The following is a 23,417-nucleotide window of genomic DNA, read 5'->3' as shown; positions in this document are numbered from 1 at the left end:
ACCGTCGTTGCCACATAATTTCCGCTAAGATTCTGTAGATCCATTCCTTCTAAACAGGATTCCTTTGTGTTTAACCCACGCATGTTTGAATTCCATAACCGTTTTCATCTCCACCACCTCCCGCGGGAGGGCATTCCATGTATCTACCACATTTGCTTCTGAGTATTGGAGCCTCAAGATCCCACGATAAACAGAAATAGATATAGTGGTGCTAAAACTAACGACATATTAGAGTTACCAGCACAGTTTGCCCTCCTTTGGCACTCCATCCCAGAAACTGGCTACCTGAATGCCATCTACTCCTAGTCCTGTAAGTACCATATCCAGGCCTTAATGGTTAAAAAGAAGCTAAAAGGATCAGCTGCAAAGGACAGGAATTTAAATCAAGCATGAACATTTTTTAAAAATCACTTTCACTAATGTGTATGGAATAAACCAAGACTTTCAAATACTTTTATATCAGGAGAAAAGGACCTCATATGGCCAGGCGCATAGACTTCAACAACCAAACAGCTTCCAATGAGTCAGCTTGGAAGTTGTTTAGCTGTTAAAGTCTATGCACCTGACCATATGAGGTCCTTTTCTCCTGATATAAAAGTATTTGAAAGTCTTGGTTTATTCCATACACATTAGTGAGTAGTGATACTCGTTGTTTTATAATGAAATTGAAGTACCATCTTCTTTGAGTTGCGTCGTTTAAAAATACCATCTTGGAAGACCAGATCAGACGTATTCCATATATTAATAAAGGGAAAGGGAAATGGGACTTGATATGCCACCTTTCTGAGGATTTTACAACTACATTCAAAGCGGTTTACATATATTTAGGTACTTATTTTGTACCAGGGGCAATGGAGGGTTACGTGACTTGCCCAGAGTCACAAGGAGCTGCAGTGGGAATTAAACTCAGTTCCCCAGGATCATAGTCTACTGCACTAACCACTAGGCTACCCCTCCACAATAAATGTGGAAAGAAGAGCAAACAACAGCCAACACGGTTGAAAGGAGAATTGAAAGACGATATTAGAACCAAAAGAACATTTTTCAAAAAATGGAGAAAGGATCGAAATGAAGAAAAGAAGAAACAACATAAGCACTGGCAAGTTAGATGCAAAGCAGAATATGAAGAGAAACTTGCCATAAAAGTAAAACTCATAGTAATAATTTTATCAAGTACATCAGAAGCTTAAAGCCTGTGAGAGAATCCGTGGGATCATTAGATCATCAAGGAGCAAAAGAGACATAATGGAGAGACTGAATGAATTCTTTGCTTCGGACTCTACTGAAGAAGATGTAAGAGATCCACCTGTACCAGAAATGGTTTTCAAGGGTGACGATGTGGAGTGAACCTGGAAGACGTAATAAGCCAAATGGACAAATTGAGAATAGCAAATCACTGGGACCAGATGGTGTGCTCCAGAGGGTACTGAAAGAACTCAAACATGAAATTGCTGAGCTTCTGTTAGTGATCTGTAAACCTGTCGTTAAAATTGTCTGTTGTCCCTGAAGATTGGAGGGTGGCCAATGTAATGCCAATGTTTAAAAAGGATTCCAGGGTTGATCCGGGAGATTACAGATCGGTAAGCCTGACTTCAGTGCCGGGCAAAATAATGGAAACTATTATAAAGCATATAGATAAACATGGTTTAATGAGTCAGAGACAGCATGGTTTCAGCCAAGGGAAGTCATGCCTCACCAATTTGCTTCATTTCTTTGAAAGCGTGAATAAATATGTGGATAAAGGTGAGCCAGTTGATGTAGTATATCTAGATTTTCAGAAAGCTTTTGACAAATTCCCTCTTAAGAAATTCCTGGGAAAATTAAAAAGCCATGGGATAGGAGGTAATGTTCTATTGTGGATTAGGAACTGGTTAAAAGATTTAAAAGCACAAAACAAAACAGAGGGTAGGGTTAAATGACCATGTTTATCAATAGAGGAGGGTGAATAGTGGAGTGCCACAAGGATCTGTACTGGGACCAGTGCTATTTAATATATTTATAAATGATCTGGAAATCAGAACGACAAGTGAGGTGATCAAATTTGCAGATGACACAAAACTATTCAAAAGTTGTTAAAACACATGCGAACTGTGAAGCTAGGGTCCACCTTAGAAGTCTGCACCCAAGAAAAAGATCTAGGTGTCATCATAGATAATATGCTGAAATCTTCTACCTAGTGTGTGGCGGTGGCCCAAAAAAAGCAAACAGGATGCTAGGCTTTATCAGGAAAGGGAAGCAAAATAAGATGAAGAATATTATAATGCCTCTGTATTGTTCCATGGTGCTACTATTTGGGATTCTGCCAGGTACGTGTGACCCCGATTGGCCAGTGTTGGAAAAAGGATACTGGGATAGATGGGCCATTGGTCTGACCCAATATAGCTATTCTTATATTCTTATGTTCACCAAGTGCAACCCATTCCTTACTCCTGCAAGTTCCAGATCAGGGCATATAGTAACATAGTAGATGACGGCAGAAAAAGACCTGCATGGTCCATCCAGTCTGCCCAACAAGATAAACTCATGTGTATACCTTACCTTGATTTGTACTTGCCTTTTTCAGGGCACAGACCGTACAAGTCTGCCCAGCAGTATTTCCCACCTCCCAACCACCAGTCCCGCCTCCCATCACCGGCTCTGGCACAGACCATATAAGTCTGCCCTCCACTATCCTCGCCTCCCAACCACCAACCTCTCTTCCCCCACCTGCTCCACCACCCAATTTCGGCTAAGCTTCTGAGGATCCATTCCTGCTGCACAGGATTCCTTTGTGCACATCCCAATCATGTTTGAATTCCGTTACCGTTTTCATCTCCACCACCTCCCGCGGGAGGGCATTCCAAGCATCCACCACCCTCTCCGTGAAGAAATACTTCCTGACATCTTTTTTGAGTCTGCCCCCCTTCAATCTCATTTCATGTCCTCTCGTTCTACCGCCTTCCCATCTCCGGAAATGTACCCAAATGCTATCCACTCCTCACTCCTGCATGTTCCAGGCCAAGGGCACTGCCTACTCAAGTGCAATCCACTCCTTACTTCTGTAAGTTCCAGATCTTGACTTCTGTCTGATTTGTATTATGTATGCATTTTTGTAAGCTGCCTAGACAGTTATTAAATGGACTTGGGGAAAATCCACTATTTCTGGGATAAGCAGTATAAAATGTTTTCTACTTTTTGGGGGATCTTGCCAGGTATTTGTGACCTGGATTGGCCACTGTTGGAAACAGGATGCTGGGCTTGATGGACCTTTGGTCTTTCCCAGTATGGCAATACTTATGTACTTATATAAGAAATTTTAAATAAATAAATAAGGGCAGCTCTTGACATCCGGGTTTTTTCTAGCTCCTGGCTGACTCAGCCTAAATGCCTACATCTGAGGTTCAATCCTGCTTCAAACCCAATAAGTATATTAGGGGACCCTTTTACTAAGCTGCACTAAGTGGCCAGCGCTGGTCTTTCCTGAATACTGAGACCATTTTTAGAGCGGCAGTAAAATAGCCAATTTTCCATTATTCCCATTAATGGCCACATGCTGATTTTCCCATTAGTGTGTGGTCATAAGCACGTGAGCACTTACTGATACCTGTTTTCTATGCAGTAAGGGCTCACACGTTAAACACACACTACTCGGTTTTTGACCTGCAGTAAGCATGTGTTAGACAGGGGCGTAGCCAGACTTCGGCAGGAGGGGGGTCCAGAGCCCGAGGTGAAGGGGCACATTTTAGCCCCCCCCCCCCGGCACTGACAACCCCCCCCCCCCCGCCATTGCCACCCGCCCCCCGCCGCTGCCACCACACCAACTTTGACCCCCCCTGCCGATGACCCTCTCGACCCCCCTCCCATCGCCAACCCGCCGTCACCCATCTTTACTGGCGGGGGACCCCAATCCCCGCCAGCCGAGGTCCTCTTCTTCCTTCGTTCTGTTTCTGAGTCTGACGTGCAGGACGTCAGACTCACAGAAACAGAACGAAGGAAGAAGAGGACCTTGGCTGGTGGGAGTTGGGGTCCCCCGCCAGCAAAGTTAGGCGACGGCGATGGAGGATTGGCGGCAGGAGGGGGGGTCGAGAGGGTCATCAGCAGGGGGTCCAGGGCCAAATCTACAGGGGCCCAGGCCCCCAAGGCCGCACGTAGCTACACCCCTGGTGTTAGAGCTTACTGAAGCTTAGCAAAGTGGCCGCTAGGTTTGCAGATCAAGAAGATGTGTAACAGCAATGAATCTACAGTAAATCTGTGTCATTCTCAATATATATTTTTGATTAAAAAATATTTCTTTCTGTGTCCAGAGTTAAAAATACAGGGACAACATTGAGCCAGTATGGTCACTGGATTCATTTAAATGCCAGTGTTAGCATTTAATATTATTCATACATTCAGTGCCATAAGGACCTAGCGAAGCTAGAGGAATGGACCGATATTTGGCAACTAAGGTTTAATCCCAAAAAATGCAGGGTCATGCACTTGGGTCGCAAAAATCCGAGGGAACGGTACAGTATAGGGGGTATAGTGCTTCAGTGTGCGAAGGAAGAGCGGGACGGGGGTGATTCTGTCTGACGAACTTAAAGCTTTCAAACAGGTAGAAAAAGCGACGGCCAAAGCCAGGGTGCATAAAGAGAGGCATGACCAGCAGGAAAAAGGAGGTGATAGTGCCGTTGTATAAGTCTCTGGTGAGGCCTCATTTGGAGTACTGCATGTAGTTCTGGAGACCGCACCTACGGAAAGATATAAACAGGATGGAGTCTATCCAGAGGGTGGCTACGAAATTAGTAAGCGGTCTTGAATGCAAAAATTATCGGGACAGGCTTATGAACCTCAACATGTATACACTGGAAGAGAGGAGGGAGAGAGGAGACATGATAGAAACGTTTACATATCTCAAGGGCATTTATGTACAGGAAGAGAGCCTTTTTCTAACGGAGAGCTCTGGAATGAGGGGGCATATGACAAAGATAAGAGGGAATAGGCTTAGGAGTAACCTAAGGAAGTATTATTTCACAGAAAGGGTGGTGGAGGCGTGGAATGGCCTCCCGGTGGAGGTGGTGGAGCCGAGGACTGTTCCAGAATTTAAAAAGGCATGGGATAAGCATGTGGGATCGCTTAGGAACAGGAAGAATTTGGGATTACAGAGGATGGGCACTGGATGGGTCATATGGCCTTTATCTGTCGTCATGTTCTATGTTCCTATAATACTAAATGGATAGCTCATCCAAACACTGGCTGAATATCACTGCTCTGTAAGGAGTCCTTTTACAAAGCATCAGTGATCCCACCGCATGGCAATCCGGAACTACAGCCGTCCCAACGCGGGCACCGGCAGAAGTTTCACCCCCCCAGTGCGTGGCATTTCTGCCTGCTAGTGGAAATATTTGCAAAATATTTCTGCAGGGGGTTACCCAGGTAGTGCCATGCACTGGCCAGTTACCACCAGATTAGCGTGGGAGCCATTACCACCATCTCAACGAGTGGCGGTAAGTGTGTTCCCCCCATCATGGCCATGCAGTAACTGCAGTCTTACCGCATGGCCATTTCTTTTTTTGGTCTTTGTACTCGCTGCGGTAAAAAGGGCCTTGTCGCGTGGCAAAATCAGTCAATGCCGCTAGTGCAGGGCCCCTTTTATCGCAGCTTACTAAAAGGACCCCAAAGTCATTTTTAGAGTCGCCTCCATCCTGCCCCTAAGCTGGCCCACAATCTTTTGATGATTTAGATGGCTCGGTACTAACCATATTACTCTATCAATAAGAGAATTATTTGTTGGTAAGTTGGTGACCAGCGTGTAACTCCCTTTGAAAATTGCCCAGCTGTTAACAAGCAAAGAATCACTGCCAAACTCTTTTCAGAAACAAACTGAAAAATGTTTCTGTTTTCCTTTCAATAAAATCTCCCGCGAGGCTATAAAAGTATTATCATTATTAAGAAATTAAGTCAAATCCGATATTTGATGTTTTTGCATTTCCCAGACTTGGTCAGTGTTTTCTCAAACATACAATCTTTTAAAAAAATTATTATTTGGATGATGGGGTTTCCTACCCCCCCTCCCCCCATATTTTACAATCCCTCTCCTATTGTATTCCAATCACTCCTCTGATAGTCCTTTTATCAGAGCTACACATCACGGCTCCCTTGGAAAATCATTAGATGTGCATCTGAATCCCATCTATAGGGTTTCCTGTAGTGCAAAGCCTGGCACCTGTTCCTGTAGCCTCAGCGACATCCCTGCTGCTTGTTCCAGCCCAAAGGGAGGTAGTCAGATCAGGACACTGAACCCCAAACTTTTGCACAGCAGTGCACAGTATTGCCACTGAATCATTGACCTGGTCCTGTGATGCATAAATCTGATGCATATTTACAAAAGCTGATCTGCTCAAGTGATCACTGCAATGTGAATCTGAACTTTTGGGGCAGCCTGTCCTCATGCAGGGGTGATAGCACATTTGTTCTTCCTAGGTACTTCTAGCACCTAGCAACACACGATGAGTGTTATACAGCACCATCTCAGTTTTTACAAGGAGCTACAAATCCCACGGCCCACATACGGTATGTAATTGAATCTAGAGCAAGGATTTCCATATTTCAAACAGATTCACCTAATGTCTGAACTTGTGAACGTAACTGCATCATTTCTGGTGAATTATATTACTTTGGATGTAATTTAAGAAAGAATATTAAAATGCCTCTGCATCGCTCCATAGTAGGCCTTCACCCTGAATACTGAGTGGAGGAGTGGCCTAGTGGTTAGGGTGGTGGACTTTGGTCCTGAGGAACTGGGTTCGATTCCCACTGCAGGCAAAGCTCCTTGTGACTCTGGGCAAGTCACTTAATCCTCCATTGCCCCATGTAAGCCGCATTGAGCCTGCCATGAGTGGGAAAGCGCGGGGTACAAATGTAACAAAAAAAAATGACCACATATCAAAAAAGATATAGCGGGATTAGGAAAGGTACAAAGAAGGGCAACCAAAATAAGGGGATGGAGTGATTCCCATATGAGTAAAGGCTAAGGAGGTTAGGTTGGAGAAGAGATAACTTTTCAGCTTGGAGAAGAGATAGCTGAGGTGGGGGGATATGATATATGTCTACAACCAAGAGTGGAGTGGAACAGGTAAATGCAAATTGTGGAGGAGTAGCCTAATGGTTAGTGCAGCGGATTTTGATCTTGGCGATCTGGGTTCGTATTCCCACTGCAGCTCCTTGTGACCTTGGGCAAGTCATTTAAGCCTTCAATGCCCTAGGTACAAAAACTTAGATTGTGAGCACTCTAGGGACAGAGAAAGTATCTGCATATAATGTGTACAGCGTTGCGTACATCTAGTAGCGCTATAGAAATGGATTAGTAGTAGAAGTACTCTTGAAAAAATAACCTGAAGTTACATAATAATATATTTAAAATAGGAGAAAACAATCAATAGATAACGCACCAGAGAAAGCTACATTATTAGTCTCCTTTGTATTTGAATAAAATCTCAATAACACCTTAAGACTTCATTTCAAACTATTTGGAGGAGGTAAAATTTGGATTTACCCAGATGTTACTAAGGTGACTCAAGAAAGGAGAAAGATTTTCTTGGCTATGAAACAGCAAGTGTTGGATCTTGGGGCCACATTCTTCCTCGCTTATCCATGTAAATGCGCGATAAGATTAGGCGAAACTAAGTATATATTTTATACACCAGAACAATTAAAAGTTTTTCTAGATTTGAGAAGACTAAAATAATGTTGGACAAGTAATAAGCAGAGTCTCCACACGTAGTCTTAATTTATGTTATAATTTCCTAAGATACTCCTATATTTCTTTCTCGCGTCCCTCTAAAAGTGGTCTAAGAAAGCTGAAGTATATATATTTCATATTTTGTAATTTTTCTTATTAATATTTTCTATGGCTGTGTTTCTGTTAACAAGTGAATGACTTGTAACGAGATGTAAAAACTACTATAAATAAATAATAATAATAATAAAAAAAAAAAGAAATAGGAGAAATATTTTTTTACTTAATGCATAGTGAAGCTCTGACATTCATTGCTGGATCAAGCGGTAAGAGAAGATAGCAGAGCTGGGTTTTAAAAAGGTTTCGACAAGTTCCTGGAGATGAAGTCCATAAACATTTATTAAGGTAGACATGGGAAAAGCTGCTGCTTATCCCTGGGGGTCAGCAGCATGGAATCTTGCTACTCTTTGGGTTTCTGTCAGGTACTTGTGACTTGGGTTGGCCACTGTTGGAAACAGGATATTGGGCTAGATAGACCGTGGTCTGACCCGGTATGACACTTCTTATGTTCTTAAGCCTATATTTGAGAGTATACCCGCAAAAAATTGACACTTAGAAAATTAACCTCCTGTGTAAAATTGCTTGCAATAATCAGAACATGTGTTCTTTTATGTGGCCTGGGTTTATTTATAAATCAAAATACAAAGAAGGGGTCCCTAACTGGAATACGAAATCACATATATCATACAGAGCAATTGGGATAAGGGTCTTCAAATAATAAAAGTTTAATCAAATACACTCGTATAAAAGCATACACATTTCATAAGCATGTGGGTTGCCATTAGATGTAAACAATGTGAGTGGGAATTCAATGTCTGTCCACTGTTAGTCCATCAGACTATTGTTCACTCTGTATCAGACATCCACTGTCAATACATAGTGATTATGTCCATCATGAAAACTTAAGTGCTGCCTGAGCTGTGAATGCTAGCAAACATTTGAGAAGAGGCTCTTTTCATCTTTGATTTCAATTGTTTGATTTTTGTGGGTTCCTTCTATTTCTCACCGAATGATCATTGTTCAATTTAGCTTCTATAAAGCCCCTGAAGCAGGTGCTATGCAGAAACATATTGGGCATGAACATAAGAACATAAGGGTAGCCATCCTGGATCAGACCAATGGCCCATCTAGCCCAGTATCCTGTTTTCCAAACAGTGGCCAAGCCAGGTCATAAGTACCTGGCAGAAACCCAAATCGTGGCAACACTCCATACTACAAACCCTAGGGCCAGCAGTTGCTTTCTATGTCTGCCTCAACAGCAGACTATGGACTTTTCCTCCAGGAACTTGTCAAACCTTTTTAAAACCCAGATACGCTAACCGCTGTTACCACATCCTCCGGCAAAGAGTTGCAGAGCTTAACTATTCGTTGAGTGAAAAAAATATTTCTTCCTATTTGTTTTAAAAGTATTTCCATGTAACTTCCTCGAGTGTCCCCTAGTCTTTGTACTTTTGGAACGAGTAAAAAAATCTACTCGATCTACACCAGTCACGATTTTGTAGACCTCAGTCATATCTCCCCTCATCCGTCTCTTTTCCAAGGTGTTGAGTGGACAATAAACTGAATTCCCATTTACATTCCCCCCAAATTCTATATATGGCTCCTTAAGTTGTGTGGCCAAATTGCACGTACAACTTAATATGATTAACAAACCAATCAGCGCCAATAATTGGTACTTAACAACCAATTAGCAGCACTAATTGGCTTTAATTAGAATTTACATGCACAACCTTTCAGGTCTATTCTTTAGCACAGTGCATGTAAATTCTAATGTGCACAGTCCAAACAGTGGCCATGGGCTTGGAAAGGGCGGGTTGTGGAATTCCTAAAACCTATGCAGCCAATGCACCCAATCTGCGCCTAACTTAGGTGCAGGTATTTAGGCCTGGTTTTAGGTAGCCTAAATAGGTGCACCTAAATTTTAGGCTCAAGTATGCCTAACTTTAGACATAGTTTATAGAATAGAACTAAGCTCGTGGTTTTTTGGCACTGATTTTTCAGGTGCCATATATAGAATACTAGCCTTTGAGCCCATAAAAACGGGCTATTATAGGAAGGGGGGGGGGTTGAAAGGCCCGCCCCCGCCGTCGAGTTCGCCGCTGCCCCCCCCCCCCCGGAATTTGCGCCCCCCTTCCACCCGGCCAGGCCCTCGCTCCGCTATTGAAACAGCGAGGGTCCGGGAACGCAGCACTGAGCTCTGCTGAGCTGCCGACATCGGCCTTCGTTCTTCTTCTCTCCCTGTCCCGCTCTCGTGTGACGTAACGTTGTCGAGGGCGGGACAGAGGAGGAGAAGAAGAAGGAAGGGCGATGTCGGCAGCTCAGCAGAGCTCAGTGCTGCGTTCCCGGACACTCGCTGTTTCAATAGTGGAGCGAGGGCCCGACCGGGTAGAAAGTGGGTGGCGGCAGCGACTCGGGTGGGGGGAGCGTTAGACAGCGGTGTCCCTCCCTCAGAAATGCGCAGTACAGACCCTCTCTGTTCCGCCCCCCGTCATCACATTTTGACGCGGGGGCGGGGCAGAGAAGGTCTCTACTGCGCATTTGCGAGTGAGTACGACACTCGCCTTTTATATATATTGATGGCCCACTGTTTATATCTGTTGCCAACCCACATGCTTATGAAATGTATAAGATTTTATAAGTAATTTATGTGGGTTTGTTTGCTAAACTTTTATTATTTGAAGACCCTTATCCCAGTTGCTCTGTATGATATTCTGGGTTTATTTACGTATTTATTTATTTTTATTTAATTAGAAAATATTTAGTTACCTTCAGGGCAAGTTTTGGGTAGAGCACAGGTGGTGTCATTCTTTACATATCCACTATATAAAATACACATGTTTGTACACACTGTGCATTTGAACACTGACATCTGCTCCCGCGGTTTCAACTTAGGAAACAGGATGCTGGGCTTGATGGACCTTTGGTCTGTTCCGGTGTGGCAATACTTATATACCTCCATCTCAACGGGTGGTGATAAGGGATCCCCACTGAAATGGCCATACGTTAAGTGGCTCACTTACCGCATGGCCATTTCTTTTCAAAGATAAACCCCAGACTTTTAACCACCGTGGTTAAAGGGGGACTCAGCATACGTTGAAAACCTGCATTGATGCAAGTTCAGGCCCCATTTTACTACAGCTTTCTTTCAATATCATTTTGAGGGAGCGGCTGTTCCGCTTGCAGCCCACCTAGCTACGCTTTTGCCTCAATTTCAATTAGACCAGTGAGAATGATAAGTTTATTCGCCTTTCCATCTTTAAAGGGTTTTAAAAAAAAGGATTAAACTATTGGGGAATCTACTTTCAGTTCAAGCAGCAAGACTAGATAAAGACAATGTTCTTAATATCTGCTAGGGATTACAAACATTTTAGAAATGTGATCAAAAACATATTTATTTAGAAAATTTCTACTAGGGGCAGATTATTATGCTCTGGTTAGACGTGGTTTGTTTTGCTGCACTTGTTTATTTTACTTTGTTATGATTACTATATGTTTTATTTTCTTATCTCACTAGTTTATTTCATTTTGATCATTGTATTACCTGGCAATGACCAGTTTCTTCAGTTGTGATCTGCATAGAATCGCAAGGTGAACAGTGGAATATAAGACATTATGTTATGTGTCATTATCAAATAGCCCTTAACTAGCTTCCTACTTGCCTATTTAAACTAGGTGCTCCCTTAAAATTACCCTCTCACTGTATAAAGCAGAAGGAAGCACTAGTCAAGGTTTGAAAGAGAGAGAGATATATAGCTTGTACTTGATCAATAGAATCACCTGGAATTTACATTTTAAAAGGGATAAGGACTTTCCTTCACCTCCTCTAGTTGGGAAAGAGATGGTACATAAGCATTAAATCTAATGTAATCTGATGTATATATATTTGTACGTAACTTTTGCAGAACTGATTTACTAAAAGATGCTTCTGTTTTAATGCATGTTGATTCTGGTAATGGACATTTCTAGTACATAGATGCTATCCCATATAATGAGACCTATGATAAATAACATGAATTAATGTGTGCTACCATGCAGTAATGCAGTAGAGTTTTGTTCTTTTGGGTTTTTTTTTTATTTAGTAAATCTAGTCCATGTTTATGCTGTGCTTTAAAAAATGTTAGGATATAATTACTGTTAAGACGCTGTGCACCATCTAATGTTTGGTAAAGGAGCTTCTAGTATTGTAATACACCTGATATTCAGCCCTGAATGTAAATATTAGCTCCAGTCACTAGTGAGGACTGGAAGACTCAAGGGGTGGTCACAACCTTAAAGGGTCTTTCGTCTTTAAGCCACTGATCCAGATCCTGGGTTAGTGGCGCCCACTGCATTCTTTCTAGCAAAACAGGTGCTGGTACTGAAATGCCAGATCACCCTTCAGGGGTGGGGTGATCCCTGAGGAACCCACCCCACAATAGCCAGGCCCCCTGCAACCAGTCACAGAATCTATGACAAGGCAGAATTAGTGTGTAGAGCCTGAGCTCTTTCATTAAAACTTGTGGACCATGGGTCAATTTTAGAAGGCAATGGAAAAGGTGCCGGTACTCAGTGCCCCCAAGTACCCCCTCAAAAAAAGCCCTGGTGGTGCCTATATAAAATGAGTTGGGGGTCTGAGCGACCACAGCAGAAGTGCTCATTCCGTGGCTTCTGTCAGATTCCCATGACTCTGTGACTTCTGCCATGTGCCACATCCCTCGCTTGCGGCATGGTGAAGATAAGAGAATAAGGTGGTAACCTAGTAGTGACGAGCTTCTTAACCCAGTCCTCCAGGCACACCCAGCCAGTTGGCTTTTCAGGATGTCCACAATGAATATGCATGAGAAAGATCTGCCTACCACAGAGGCAGTGAATGCAAATCTATCTCCTGCATGTTTAAAGTGGTATCCTGAGACCCTGACTGGCTGAGCGTGCCCCAAGGACTGGGCTGAGAAGCGCTGACCCTAGTGTATCCTGCTCTTACTGGGACAGACCAAGGACACACCCAGTCCAGAACCGCGTCTCTCCCAGTAGCGACTGTAAGCGCACGCAAGAAATATATTGGAATGAGGATAGACACCAGTGACTACGCATGAGAGGTAGTTTCATGTGCTGCCTCCAATTTACGTGAATCAGTCATTATTATTATTAACATTTGTACAGCGCTACCAGACGCACGCAGCGCTGAACACCTGACATAGAGAGAGAGACAGTCCCTGCTCAATAGAGCTTACAATCTAAAAATAATACAGATAGACAAGACAATTAAGGGCGAGGGAAGTACAGGGTGAGAAGGAACAAGGGGGGAGGCAATTGAGTAGTAGCTAGGAGCCAAAAGCAGTGGTGAAAAGGTGGGTTTTCAGCATAGATTTGAAAAGAGATAGAGACTGACAGTTTGAACTTCGTGGGTGTGGCTTGGATCTCTTTCAGGGAGAGAAAACTAACAACTTATAGCAGCAGCTTCAGAGAGCATTTTCCATCTCACAGATAGGCTGCAGAGAATACCTTCTCCTGCTTCCACCCACCCTACCCCTCTACCCACCCACCCCTAGAGTGACATGTCTTATATAACCTCCCTATCAACCCACTCATTACTTTACCTCACCCATTTCTATTCTTCTATCACCTTCTCCCACTACTCCAACCAGAGTTACACCTAATCACACTGACCACCCTTCAACATCTTCTGTCCTTCTGTGACTGTTCTCTTGTGCTTGACTGCTTAAATATTTTAAATTTAAATGCTTTACTTTTTGTCTATTAGATTGTAAGCTCTTTGAGCAGGGACTGTCTTTCTTCTGTGTTTGTACAGCGCTGCGTACACTTTGTAGCGCTCTAGAAATGTTAAATAGTAGTAGTAGTAGTAGATGGAGCTAGATATATAGGTCCAGGAAGTCTAAGGTGCCGCGAGAGAAAAGGAACAAAGCCTGGAGTTAGCAGTGGATGAGAAGGGGGACGACAAGAGAGATTTGTCCAGTGAGCGGAGTTCACGGGGAGGAATGTAGGGAGAGATGAGAGTGGAGAGGTAATGGGGGGCTGCAGAGTGGATGCATTTAAAGGTCAGTAAGAGAAGTTTGAACTGTATGCGGAAGCGGACAGGGAGCCAGTGAAGTGACTTGAGGAGCGGGCTAGTGTGGGTATAACGATTTTGGCGGAAAATAAGTGGCGCTGCAGAATTTTGGCCAGACTGGAGAGGAGAGAGAAGACCAGTGAGAAGCAAATTGCAATAATCCAAGCGAGAGGTGACAAGGGTTTGGACAAGGGTTCTGGTAGTCATATATATTCATTTGTGGATATCTGGGATCCAGACCTGTTTCTGGCTCTAAAGGACTAGAGCTGCTCCCCCCCCCCCCCCCCCCCCCCCCCCCCCCCCCCCCCCCCCCCCGGACCTCTCAGTATCCATCAACTATGAAAATATTTATCTTAGATGCTGAGTTACATCTAAAATGCAGCTGAAGGCAAAAGTCATAAGGAAGGAAAATGTAAAACGGAAACTTGCTCTTGCAGTTCCAGAGTTCTGAAAATCAACACTCCTCATGTTTCTATATCAGGTTCTGTCCCCTGTCGAGAAAGCAGCTCAGCAATCTGCAACCACACCTTTCTGTGCCACAGGGCTGCGAGCAAACACAAAAAATGCGGAAAAGAGGCCCTGTAAACAGCCTGCAGCTATTCTACAGGTATATCCGAAGCAGGCGAAAATTATAAAGATCTTTTACCCTAGGCAATTGTCAGGGACGAGTTCCAGGCAGCAGAAAGTGTCAGGAAACCTCTTGAAGATAATACAGTGCATGGGATGACACACTGGAAATAACTGAGCAGGTTATTAAAAAGGCAGCAGGAACAGAGTAATTTGTCTGGGAATAAGAAACACCCTCTCATTTCTCTCAGCTATGCTGTCCTGGTCTGCCTGTGACCTACTAAGGGCAGGTGCCCAATGCTCAAACGTTTGGATGCTCTGAAGTGGACACATCCACAGAATATTAAATAAAAGTACTTAGTGAAAGCAACCCCCCCCCCCCCCTTTCCCCAGGCCACATCAAAGCTCAGACAAATCGTCACTCTTAGAAGCTGCAACAAATGAAACGAGAAAGCCCATGCTGCATATGACTGTCACTTTTCTCCTGCAAATTCCACTTGATTTTTCATTTTACAGTGCCTTTGCACTTCACGTATAGGCTAGCAAATTATTATTTAAAAATACTTGAAAAGTTCATATCAATGTTTCCCCAGTAAACAGTTTCTTATCTGCCCGAACTTCCGTATAATCATTTTCAGCATCAGAAATCTCTCCTCAAATCTCCTGACAGAGGCCTTTCTCGTTTTTAACTTAAAAGAGTTATTTATGATGTCACTGGCCGGCTGTGAAAAGAATAAAGAATCTTGTTCTTGCATTCTGAAAACAAGACTGCATCGCTTTTCATTCCCAGCTGGACACATCTGCAAGGAGCTGTCTGTAATACGAGAGCACACAGGCAATGCAACTGGACGAGGCTAGGAGTGCCACTTTTACATTCAGCTGTGCCTTACCTTGGGAGCAGGTTTTGGGCAGTGATATCCTTGAAGTTGCAAGCTAGCTGTCGGTGAGGTGCAGGTGGCTTATGGCAGTCACCTCTCTGCCAGCTCTGGACTCTGCAGGTGAGGGTGTGGGTGTTGTCTCTCCTCTGCTGCTCCTGGGTGGAATTAGTGCATGATGGGTGGAGCATTCAACTCAGTCCTCACAGCTCTGAGTGGAAACACTTTCATTTCAATACACTGCTGTTATCCAGAATTCTATTATTAAGAACTATTTCCGGGAAAACATAGATCCTGACACATTAATTCTCTGCAAACCTTCAGGGATTTATCTTGACATGTTGAGATGAATCATTTGTCCTAACCTTTGCACTGAGATTCTCCTGTATCCAGGGCAACCGACAGGGGAGCGGGACAAGATTCCTCCAGGCCCAGCATCCAAGGGGGGGGGGGGTATTGTCAGAAGCCCAGGTGAGATCCAGCATTTTCCCTCCCTTCCAACCCCCTGGTCATCTACTTGCCTGGATTCATTGAATGGCAGGCAGCAGTGATCGGGGCTAACCAGCCTGGGGGCAGAGAGTCAACAAAATTGGCACTGAAAAAAGTGCTATTCTATAAGCTGCACTTAAAGTTAGGCTCGGTTTATAGAATAGTGCTTATGCCTGGGAATTGTGCCTAACTTTAGATGGCAGCCATTTTTTCTGTATGTGCAGGAGTAAACTACGTGATGCATGCCTCTTCCCTGATGAAGACTTTCGAAACCTGGCCATGTTGGCGGAGGTTTGGCTTGGAAAAAATATCGCTGCTGAAAGTTTTATAAGCTAAGTACTAAATACTAAATAGTACTTGATAGTAGTTGTTTGATTTAACATATATAAGTAGATTTGGATATAAAACCATAAATAAAAGAAATAGTAAAAAAATATTGAATAGTATATTCGGGTTGATCAATGAAGAACAGGGTGTCACCTATGGAATACTGGGGAATTCCCCAGATGTTAGTGGTGATCAAAGTAATCTGATGATCCCCGTTGAAGATAGGATGTGCAGCCATGCATAAACGTGTATGCTGCGATTGATATCATCGTTAAAAGTGGGAAATTGTTGAGTGTTTAAGATATGTCTTAGATTTTGAATTGATCTCCACACTATAAATATAAGGTCTCCTTCATTTGATTAACTTTAGATGTGGCCATTTGCACCAACTGAAATGCATATCCCCTATTATTCTTTAACAGCATGCATTAATTTTAGGAATGCCACTGTTATGCCTATGACCCTCCCATTTGCATGCCCCATTTTTCAGATTGTGCGTACCTTTTCGGCATGGCTCCCATGCCTAAACTTATACATGTTAATGCCAATGAAATCTAATTAGTGCCACTAATCGCTTGTTAAAAAGTCAATTATTGGCCCTGATTGGCTCATTATTCAATTGAATTGTGCACACATATTGGACACATGCCAAAATTTGTGTGTGCAATTTTTGGCAACTTTTATGGAACTAGGGGCTTAGTGGCCCAAGACTTTTAAAGCAAGGTCCGATGCTGTTAGCACCCGATACTGAACATCAACCTCAGGATTTCTAACTGAAGCCCAAACATGTATTTATTAAATTTTTTATTACATCAAGCATTATATCTTGAATCCAGAGAAAGATGATTATAGTCAACACATATTACAGGAAGAAAGAAAAAAAGAAAAATATATTATAAAGTTAACACAGAATTAACAAAGTAAGAGACTATTAACTCATCTTTAGTCCACTATTTCGGGGGCACACACAATATTAAGGCAATCAGAGTAATTTGAATTAGAACCAAATTTCAAATTCTAAAATAAGGCGGCTGATGGGAGCAAACCGGGCGACTTAATAATAATTACGGAGTTGATGTTGTTATAGTCCTTGATGTTGGTGGCAGTGAGTCTTTCAGCTTGGCTTCTAAAAAATTGTTAAGCTGTTTCGCCTCAAAAAGTACATATTTGATAGAGTTTAATTTTATTACGCACTTGCAGGGGAAGTTTAGCCAGTATAGTGCGCCGAGCTGCAATGCCTTCGGCCTCAATTTCAGAAATTCTTGTCTCTTCCTTTGTGTGGCCCTTGAGACATCAGGATACATCCTAATTTTACAACTCAGGAAATCGTGTCCTTTATGTAGAACAAATTGTTGGAGTATCCAGTCTCTGGCTGTAGTATGAAGATTACCTTAAGTGTTGCAGTTGTCAATCTCACATTATCTTCTTCAATTATTTGAGTCAGATTTAAGTCCAAAGTTTCTACTGGAGATACCACTTTCTGTCCTTGTTCTAATTCTTTCTTCCGAAAAGGTTCTACGTAGAGAATCTTTGAAATAGGAGGATGTGATTTTTCCGGAATTTTTAGAACCTCGGTTAAATATTGTTTAAAGGTTATCGAAGGTGAGATGGCAACTTGCTTAGGAAAGTTAATCAGTCTAAGGGCAAGCCCAAACATGTAGAAGAACAAAACAGCCTGTTAAGTATTATTCCTACATGTCGAATGTAAAATAAATTTGGATTCTGTAGTTTTATTTATCAAGCTTCCATTGAATTGAAACAAGACTCCAACTGGAGTAAGCCAGGTTATTTGTTTATTTATTAGGATTTATGTCCATATGCAGTTTGGTGATTTCACTTATATTTTTCTTCATGTCTTTTCAATCACTTTATAAACCAAATATAAACCACTTTTCTATATCAGAAACATAAAAGGCCCTATATTTAAGATGATTTAAATGATCAGTAGAGACTCTTGGCCATTTCAATCACCTGTCCGGGGCTAAACATGAATTTTCAGAAGCACTTAACTGGTCAAGGTAACCGCATAAATAGGGCCAATCAGCCGGCTATATTTTCACTGGCCCAGTATACCCAGAAATTCAATATCAGAGTCCAGACATGGCCAGGCATTGAATTTCTGGAAATAACACCTACGGCAGTCAACAAAACTCTGTTGGCTGCCAACTGAATATCAGGCCCTTTATCTATAAGGGAGGATTGGCAACCCTCAGAGGCTGCTTCTTGCAATTCTGGGGACAAAATTTTCCACTATAAATCCCGTTAGCAGTTCTGATTACCCATGCATATATAATTTAATAATAAGCATTATTAAGTGCAGGAAGGAAAGCTAGAAGAATTGTAACTGCTCGTTGCTGTTTCATTGGCATAATTACATATCAATGGAAATGAGGTTATTAATTTTTAAAGTCCCTCATTCTTTTGCTTTTCCTACTGACCCAGAATCAAACTGTACTAAAATGCAGGCGCCAAGTCTTAACGACCTATGTGTGAATTGCCTGAATGGCAAATCATTCACGTGCTGAAAACTGCAGCCAGCTTACAGCAGGGGGAATAGAAACCACTATAATTAGCAACTCCAGATGAGGGGATTAAATGTGGAATTGATCCTGGAAGGGGAATGCAGATGTTTATAATGGGCTCTGTTTCTGAAAGGAGTGGTTCATAAGAATAGCTATACTGAGTCAGGCCATGGTCCATGTAGCCCAGTATTCTGTTTCCAACAGTGGCCAATCCAAGTAAAAAGTACCTGGTAGAATCCCAAAGATTCTGGAATCCTAAACAGTGGATTCCAGAATCCCAAAGAGTACCAAGATTCCAGAATCCCAAAGAGCGACAAGATTCCAGAATCCCAAAGAGTACCAAGATTCCATGCTACTGACTCCAGACAATTCTCTCGTGCCAGGCTCAACACACATATTCAGGGACACTTACCCAGATCCAGCAGACCACCATAGCTCTAAACTGTTAGCACTGGGATGGTCCGAGGTGGAGACAGAGCACAGCTGAGAATTATCTACACCACCAATATTCAGCATCAGCACCTGGATAGCGACCTAGATAACTTAGGACAAAATAAGGGCAATGATATGTGAACTGGGTACCTATCTGACTATAGTCTCTGAAGCCGTCCCAGAACTGGATATTCAGTACTGATGTCATGTCATTTTTTGCCCTAAATGATAGGAATTTCCCCCCCCTGTGTCATAAATAGAGCACATTCTTCAAAAATAGTGGGCACAATTGGGGAATAGTGCACACTATTCCTAAATAGTGTTTACTCCTTCAGAAGAATGCACACTCTTTCTTGATAGTGTACATGTACACACAAAGAGTGTGCACTGTTTCCCAATAGTGCACACTCTTTGAGAATAGTGTGCACTATCTACTATAATAAAACTCACCCTCAACGTTCTGAAGACAATGTTCTGAAGTCACTCAGTCAGTCACTGAAGGGTTCATGGTGGTGAAGCCCCAACACTGACCATGTCTCTCTGCCCCGCCCTCACATGACGGACCAATCAGAAAAAAACACCCTCAACACTCTGAAACACAAAGGACCATCACAACACCGTTCCCAGGCAACACTAGGCAACGTAAGACGGACCAATCAGAGGAAACTACGTGACAATAAGGGAGGAGCATTCCCCAGCAGAATGGCTCATTATCTGTGCAGCACAGAGAGCACAGAACCACCGCTGGAACGAGAGAAGAATATTCCTGCTGTGGGTATGTGCAAAAATTTACATTTACATTTCACATTTACATTTCACCAACAGAAAGACCCCCCTCCACAAACCTCCTTGACAGACAAAACCACACACACACAATACAACAGAAACACACCCTCAAAGCCACACACCAATCCAACCCACTTTGCCAGCACAGCACAGCACATCCCCCAACCCCCAAGCAAAAAACAAAACAAAAAAAGACACACATCAACAACCTGCACACACACCGCACCCTCACTCACACACTCACACACACACACACAAAATAACTCTGTGACACATACACACACACACAAAAAAAACCACATGCTAGCGCCCGTTTCATTGGTTTCGGAAATGGGTCTTTTTTTACTAGTTCTCTAATAATGTGCATTATTCACAAAGAGTGCACGGTCTGCAGAAGACTTCACATCACTAACGATATTGCTGCTGAAACAAAAACAATTTTTAAAAAAAAATGAACAAAATGCAAATTCCTGGAAATGCCACAAGAAAGTAAAATGAAAATTTTGGACTGCACACCCCTAGGCAACATTTAGGCCACACTCTGATAAATACCTGGATAAAGTTAGGACAACCTTTTTGCTGTGTGGCAAATGTGACAAAGCAAATTCAATTCCTAGGGGCTTTGTCTCCCCTGCCGGAATCACTAACCCTGCTTTGAAAAAAGAGTCCTGAATATTATGGATGGACATTTGTTTGCAATGATATGGGAATATCCCATGTTGCTGCATTTCTTTGAAGGCGTGAATAAACATGTGGATAAAGGTGAGCCGGTTGAGGTAGTGTTTCTAGATTCTCAGAAAGCTTTTGACAAAATTCCTCATGAGAGACTCCGGAGAAAACTAAAGAGTCATGGGATAGGAGGCAATGCTTTCTTGTAGATTAGGAACTGGTTATTGGACACAAAACAGAATGTAGGGTTAAATGGCCATTTCTCTCAATGGAGGGGGGTGAATAGTGGAGTGCCACAGGGATCTGTACAGAGACCGGTGCTATTTAACATATTTATAAATGATCTGGAAATCAGAATGACAAGTGAGGTGACTGAGGCGTCCTTGTACTATGGTGTGCTAATGGATTTAGCACATGCTAAATGATAAGACACCCAAAGGAATATAATGGGTGTCTTAGCATTTAGTGTGCGCTAAATCTGTTAGCACACCTTAGTAAAAGGACCCCTAAATTTGCAGATGAACAAAACTGTTCAAGGTTGTTAAAACTCATGAAGACTATGAAACATTGCAGGAAGACCTTCGGAAATTGGAAGACTGGGCATCCAAATGGCAGATGAAATTTAATGTAGACAAATGCAAAGTGATGCACATGAGGAAGAATAATCCAAATCAAAGTTACCTGGTCCAACTTGGGGGTCAGCACCCAAGAAAAAGATCTAGGTGTTTTTGTAGGAAATATGCCGGTGTGCAATGGCAACCAAAAAAATAAACAGGATGCTAGGAATTATTAGGAAAGGGATGGTAAATAAGACCAAGAATACTATAATGCCTCTGGATTGCTCCATGGTGCAACCTCACCTTGAGTATTGCGTTAAGTTTTGGTCATCATATCTCAAAAAAGATATAGCAGAAATTGGAAAAGGTTCAAAGAAGAGCGACCAAATAATAAAGGAGATGGAACTATTCTCGTATGAGGAAAGGCTAAAGAGGTTAGGGCTCTTCAGATTGGAAAAGAGACGGCTGAAAGGCAATATGATTGAAGTCTATAAAATCCTGAGTGGTGTAGAATGAGTAAAAGTAAATTGATTTTTTACTCTTTCAAAAAATACAAAGACCAAGGGACACTCAGTGAAATTACATAGAAATATTTTTTCACTCAAAGAATAGTTAATCTGTGGAATTCATTTCTGGAGAATGTGGTAACAGTGGTTAGCATAACTGGGTTTAAAAAAGGGTTGGACAAGTTCCAGGAGGAAAAGACCATAGTCTGCTATTGAGATAGACATGGGGGAAGCCTGGGATTGGTAGCATGGAATCTTGCTACTATTTGGGCTTCTGCTAGGTACTTGTGACCTGGATTTGCCACTGTTGGAAACAGGACACTGGGCTAGATGGACCATCTTATGTTCTTTTATTGTTATGAAACGAAAATGAGCAGAGGAAACATGAATATTAATGTTTTCTCATTTGCCAATAATAGTTCATTCTCTTTAGAGAGAATGGACACTATTTGCAAAGAGGACACCCATTGTGAACGCAGAAACCACTGCACCAGCTTACTAGTCTGTTCAGGTATATATATATATATATATATATATATATATATATATATATATATATATATATATATATATACATACATAAGTATTGCCATACTAGGACAGACCGAAGGTCCATCAAGCATCAAGCCCAACATCCTTTTTCCAACAGTGGTCAATCCAGGTCACAAGTACCTGACAAGATCAAAAAAAAGTACAATACATTTTATGCTGCTTATCCTAGAAGTACATAGTGGATTTTCCCCAAGTCCATTTTAATAATGGTCTATGGACTTTTCCTTTAGGAAGCCATCTAAAAAAATTTTAAATCCTGCTGAGCTAACTGCTTTTACTACATTCTCTGGCAATGAATTCCAGAGTTTAATTATACGTTGAATGAAGAAAAGGTTTCTCCAATTCGTTTTAAATTTACTACTTTGTAGCTTCATCGCATGCCCCCTAGTATTTTTGGAAAGAGTAAACAAGCGATTCACGCCTACCTGTTCCACTCCACTCATTATTTTATAGACCTCTATCATATCTCCCCTCAGCTGTCTTTTCTCCAAGCTGAAGAGCCCTAGTCATTTCAGCCTTTCCTCATAGGGAAATCTTCCCATCCCCTTAATCATTTTTATCGCCCTTCTCTGTACCTTTTCTAATTCCACTATCATCTTTTTTTTAGATGCGGTGACCAGAATTGAACACAATATTAGAGGTGCAGTCAGACCATGGAGCAATACAAAGGCATTATAACATCCTCATTTTTGTTTTCCCTTCCTTTTCTAATAATACCTAACATTCTATTTGCTTTCTTAGCCAGAAGAAAAAAGAGCCTCAGTTGTTGCTGAAACCAAAACAGCGTTCATAGGAACTGCATGGTCTAGCGTTCTCAGCTCAGCTGCATTTAATCATTGCCTACAAAAAACCTCCATATCAGATATATAGACTTTTTTTTCTTTTTGTTTTATATTATTTATCAAAAAGATTTTTATCCAAAATTTAAAATTCCTTATTTCCCGATTTCCTGAACAAATCTAGAGGATCTAGTCAATCATCCATGTATTTTTCAATGATTTAACAATTTTTCACTCGAGCATCAGAGAAACTGAGAGAGACTTATCTTGTTATCGAACTGTCCCATTGGAAGCCCGTTTCACATCTGCTTCTTCAGGGGAAGTCCTCAATTAGTCTCATTCTATAAAATGTCTATTTTCTTATATATTTCCACCATTCATGATGTATTGTAAGCCACATTGAGCCTGCAAAGAGGTGGGAAAATGTGGGATACAAATGCAATAAATAAATAAATAAATAAATAAATAAATAAAACAGAGAAAAAAAACATAGGATCAGTCCTCTATAAAATACTCACACGTACATTAGATTGGAATACAAAGCATATATATTA

General features: G+C 42.0%; 1 protein-coding gene across 1 annotated transcript in view; it reads right to left on the bottom strand.

The window, feature by feature from the left end:
• Window positions 1-15,361, bottom strand: part of LOC115476702 (breast carcinoma-amplified sequence 1-like) — a 114,694-nt gene extending 99,333 nt beyond the window's left edge. The window contains exon 1 of the mRNA XM_030213233.1: window positions 15,260-15,361. The gene's annotated coding sequence lies outside the window, so the exon portion shown is untranslated. The remainder of the gene's footprint in view (window positions 1-15,259) is intronic.
• Window positions 15,362-23,417: the final 8,056 nt, after the last annotated feature.

The sequence above is a fragment of the Microcaecilia unicolor genome, chromosome 8, assembly GCF_901765095.1.
Source record: "Microcaecilia unicolor chromosome 8, aMicUni1.1, whole genome shotgun sequence".
Lineage (NCBI taxonomy): Eukaryota > Metazoa > Chordata > Amphibia > Gymnophiona > Siphonopidae > Microcaecilia > Microcaecilia unicolor.
This window is presented reverse-complemented; position numbering and strand designations above follow the sequence as displayed.